This window comes from Nanorana parkeri, unplaced genomic scaffold, assembly GCF_000935625.1.
Source record: "Nanorana parkeri isolate BGI_ZX_2015 unplaced genomic scaffold, ASM93562v1 scaffold78, whole genome shotgun sequence".
Lineage (NCBI taxonomy): Eukaryota > Metazoa > Chordata > Amphibia > Anura > Dicroglossidae > Nanorana > Nanorana parkeri.
This window is the reverse complement of record NW_017306346.1, coordinates 224,948-230,645: the sequence shown is the minus strand read 5'-3', so window position 1 is coordinate 230,645 and position 5,698 is coordinate 224,948.

Below are 5,698 nucleotides of genomic sequence, written 5' to 3'. Positions count from 1 at the left end.
GGGGGGGGGGGAGGCTGGCTGGGGATCAAAATGGTATACACATTTTGGGCCGAGAGAGGTGGCAGGGTGCTGATGGTACGTTCATTTTGTGAGAAAGTGAACTTATCCTTTAATTAAAGTGTATGTAAACCCCAAGTTGGTAAAGCATTTTGTATCATAAACAATTGTCATTGTTTTTAAACACAATACTTGTTTTCCTCCTTTGTTTCAGCCTTTGCTATTTCTCAGTCATGCCAGGGATCTGCAGCCTCTTTAAAGTGATTTTTCAGTATGTTTGGCATCATGCCTTACTGTTTACAGTGAGTTTCTTAGTTGGACCATCTGCCACTAACAGCACTGTTGCAAGCTGAGCTGACAACACTAAGCCACTACTTCACAAATAACAGCAGCGTTGTCAGCTTTCCCTGTGCACACCTTCAGCTGGCCATTGGGCTGCCTATCTGACAGCCACATGAAGGAGCGCACTTGCCAGGCTGACAATGTTTGCTTCGAGTTAATGACTCGGAATAAATTGAGGCCTGAGACATCCACTCATAAGCAAGTCATCAATTGGTGCCTCTGTATATTTTTCAATGTAAGTATATAGCATGCCTAATACTTGCTTAAATTTGTCTCCCACTCTGACTGCCTTTAGGCAATCCCTTAAGACTCATCTCTTCAGGGAAGCCTATCCCACCTCAACCTAACCACTCAACCATCACATTCTCAGACAATTCATCCCCACACAGCTCCCTGTTCATGTATCACTTGCCCCTCCCTTTTAGATTGTAAGCCCTCAGGGGCAGGGCCCTCCTTACCATCTTGTCTCGAATTGTATTGTGATTGTAATGTCTTCCCTATATTGTAAAGCGCTGTGCAAACTGTTGGCACTATATAAATCCTGTATAATAATAATAGTAATTATCTGGGGCTTTTTTTTATTATTATTAGTAGTAGTAGTGGTAGTAGTAGTAGTAGTTTGCTGGTTGCCAGACCGTTATTTTCAAATTTTATCCAAAGGCTTTAGTACTTGTGGAGTCTTTTACCTGGAGCAAGTATTAGGATCAGGAATTCTGAATTGCCTCTGACTTTAGTAGCTTTCAATCAGTGGCAGCGGTCTGTGAGCTGTCGGGGACAGCTCGATCACAGCTCTGGGGGTGCCAATTGAGCAGGCCCAAGAACATGCACAGAAAGTGGGGGCACATCTCTCTAATGAGATCCACAACTCTGCCACTGGCTACATCTCCAACCTCATCTCAAGATATCATATCACCCAAACTGTCCTCTCTGCTCCTCCCAAGACCTCCTCCTGTCTAACTCCCTCATCACCTACTTCCATGCTCACCTCCAGGATTTCTCCAGAGCCTCTCCCATAGTCTGGAACTCCCTATCATAACCGATTCGGCTATCTCATAATCTGTCTGCCTCTAGGCGATCCATGAAAACTCGCCTATTCCACCTCCTCTTGAAAATTGTACATCTACTCCCTCAATCAGCTCATCCCCCACAGTTATTACCTTCTGTATCACTTGCCCAGTCTTTTGGATTGTAAGCTCTCACAAGCAGGGTCCTTCTAATCCTTTTGTATGGTATTATATTGTTAAGGTACTGTTTCCCCATATGTTGTAAAGCGCTGCACAAACTTTTGATGCTATATACATATTGTAGTATAATAATAATAATACTAATAATTAAAAAAGCCCCAGATAATTACTACCTACTCTATCCAAAATAGAAACAAGTTTTAGGCTTGACATACACTTCAAAGAATACTTACATTGAAAAATATACAGAGGCACCAATTGATGACTTGCTTATGACTGGATGTCTCAGGCCTCAATTCATTCTGAGTCATTAACTTGAAGCAAACATTCAGCTACTAAAGTCAGAGGCAATTCAGAATTCCTGATCCTAATACTTGCTCCAGGTAAAAGACTCCACAAGTACTAAAGCCTTTGGATAAAATTTGAAAATAACGGTCTGGCAACTAGTATTTTCAAATAGAGAGTTAAGTAATGGCAGCTTGATAGGCTTCTCAAAGTTTATTTAAAAGAAAAAATAGACTTTAGATATATACAGTATACAGATATGTGTATATATATAGCTATACACACACATATAGATTGCTTGCTTTTTTCTGTATTACATATTCACTAAACTAGAACATGTGATACTTATTTTTAATGCTCATTGGCTTTCTTTGCTGAAAATAATGATTGTTATACTAAATAATGGCTGTTACAACTTAGTAAATTAAGCCTATTTGTTAAATTAAATCAAACTACAGAGGATTTCTAATACAAGCAGTAAGCCCATAAATATGTTCCCCTTTTCAACTAAACAGCTTGCTTCTAATCCTTTTATCCATTGTGACAAACTGGCTTTACAAAGTATCACTCATGTCTGTGTGTTCTGATTCAGCATAGTGCACTCTGAGCTATACTAGCATGCTAAGTTACAGCCAATTGTAAGATATTACTTCTGCTTTGTTGCAACTCACCACCATTGTACGAAGTTCAAGGTGATCTGGTATTTGCCCTCAAGGAAAAGTGGAAGGCTGTCCTGGTGCTGTAATTTGTTAATTATGTTAATAAATCGATATTGTGGTCCCTTTTGTCTCAAAAGCATGTACTGTTTACCTTACTTAACCGAACCCGTCCATATGGATCACACAGAGCCCTTTGAAATTAAGGCCCATTTGCAAGCAAAGCAAAAATCTACCCTGGCAGTGGGGATACCCCTGCAATGAAAAGGTTATGTGCTCATTTTGGTCTAGGAGCTGGAATAAAGCAGATGTACTTACCTGATCCCACCACTAACTGGACTAATGTCCCTCGGCATCCATATGTCTAATGCAAGTCAGTGGTCCTTAGACCGCTAGAGTCCAGGGGAGAAGAGGCTGCCAAAACTGCTCTATCAGCCCTGAGAGAGCTGGTGGGAGCGGGGATCAGGTAATTTAATATGATTTACTCCAGTCCCCTAGGAAAAAAAGCACGTAACCATTGCAGTGCGGGGGTTGCCCCACTGTAAAGATATTTTTTTTTTTTGTCCAGAGATGGCATTTAAGTGACAGACAGTAATAGGCCAATGTCTAAATACAAAGTATTTTTATTTCCAGCCAGCCGATGGAGCTCTGAGATCTTTTGTACAGGTTTGCCTGACTAGTCACATCTGTTTTTTTCTTTTAGAAAAAGCTTGCTTACAATGCTCAGTAGCATATGTGGAAATTGAATCACACAAATGGCTGCTTTAAAACACAAACTGTATGACATTTCAGTCAAAGAATGAAAGAAAGCTGTGCTCTCTCAACAACTCTTTCAGCAACGCGTTCAACAACTCATAATGCTCTGGGAATTTTTTGTTATGGGTGCACCCTGTTTTTAATGAATAGTTGTAAAATATGGAATTTACATAGCCAAAAAATATAATTCATCGCTTAAAACCAGGGGTCTCAAACTCATTTCACTTGGGGGCCACTCAACAATTTTTTTTCTCCCATGGGGACGCTCACTAAATGTCATATTTCAAAATAAAATGTAACTATATCCGGTATGGTACTACGGACCCCAATACACACACAATACGGCCCCATTCATATCTGTAAGTTTAGGTGCAATTAGGTTTTTCTGCAGCAGGAATCCCTAATCTGGTGTTTACAAGCGGCTGCAGTTACCCATTGAAGTTAATGATCAGGTGACAACCACTGCATGTAAACGCCGGCACATCACATGTAATGGTATGTGATATGATTACATGCGGTTAGAAAACACTCTCTCTGGATCTCTGGATGCACAATTGATGCGTCCAGGGAGAGTGATTGATTCCTAACCAAATGTAATCATATCACATATTGCATGCGGTGTGCAGGCGTCTACATGCAGCTGCTGTCATCTGATCATTAACTTCAATGGGTGGCAGCGGCTGCTTGTAAACGTACACATAAATAAAACTGCACATATACATATAAAACAATAATAACCCCCCCCCCTACACATTAAAATACTACCTCTGCACATATAAAATAATACACACACCCCCCCCCCATAAACATAAAAAAACTACCCCTGTACATATAAAATAATATACTCCCCTTCCCCCCATACACATAAAACACTACCCCTGTACATATGAAATAATATACTCCCCCTTTTTGCAGGGAGGAGGCTCTGAGGAGGCACGATCGATTCCTGGTGCTCCAGCGGTGGTTAGTGAGGTCTGCTGCAGACCTCACTAATACATCCTTTCTACTGAAGCTCAGAACTGAGCTCCAGCCGAAAGGATCTCAGTGCAGGAGCAGCTCTGCAGTCTGCATCCGACAGAGATGCAGACCGTGTAGCTGACCCTGCAAGTCAGGTACGCGATCACCACGTACCTGACTTGTCAGCTGGCTGCGGGCCACATAGTACCGGCTCGGTACTTTGAGACCGCTGCTTTAAACACAAACAAAAATGTTGTTATTGTTTCCATTTAAAACACATTTGCATCCTATGTTCTTAGTTGTGAGCTGTGGTGCCTCCTCCACACGATTAGTGCCACCAAAGTACAATAGGTTATTGGTGGAAATTTTGCAACAGAGCATTGTGCATTCTTTTTTCATGGCAATGTCTACAGATATTAGTTGCTGGGCATCAAACCCTAAGGACAGCTCTAAATTGAATTTAGTACATACTGAATAATAACTCCAATATTGAATGTAAGAGTACTCAGACAGATTATGCTATCATGATAGTTTCTAGGTAGCATCATGATATTCATATTATATATCCTGCAAAGGATTTATATATAAAATGAACAGCTGCTGTATACTTTCCGGTTTAAGATGTTATCTTACTAAGCTGCAATCTAGCAAAGTAATTTCAATGGTCATTTAACCAGAAAGTGTTTTTTTTACTAAGCTGAGTTTGTTGGTACTGTTTTCGAAATTGTCAACATCCAATAACAATGTTACAACATACTTACATAATAGTCATAATATGAAATAATACTCATACTAAAGTGAAGATATAATAAACATGGTGAAATTGCAGACATCATGAATAGTGTTTGTCCTGATATTCTGTTTTAGGGAGCCCCCTTTCACTTGCAGGGTCCTATGGAGCCCTTATGTGTGCTAGTAATCTGTGTCTCTCCACAAACACAGGGGCACAACAAGACAAGATATGCCCCTGCTCTTCCTAATTTCCTTCTCCTTCTTCCCTTCTCTCACCTAGTAGATAGAAAGCTGCTGGAGACTGTGCTGTACCTTTTGATCTTCCAGTTCAGGGCAGCGGAGCAGAGGGAGTTGGAGCCAGCTGTTCAGAAACATGATGACTACTGGTTTTAGTCAGCAAACTCATTATGCCTGATGTAGTACAAGGAAATGCACAGGAATAGTGAAAGGTGCCTTATGGACTACAGCTGTGTTCCTGGAAGTTTGCGCACCCAGTAAATACAAACACTTAAAGGAGAACTATGAGGTGCTTTTCACTCACCTCATAGTTCTAGCCGACCTGTGACAGTCTCATTGTCATTGGGAAAAAGCCTTAACCCCATAGTTCTCCTTTAACTTATCTGGTAAGGTGTATACTCTTGTTAATTGGACATTGCAGCCCCCACTGGCAATGTGCATTGAACATCCAGAAAAGGCTATTTTGTGACTCATATGTATATATGTGGCATTAAGGAATGTGTGTGTTAAGATGTTGCCTGCTTACATGCATCTACATGCCCCCCCCCCCCC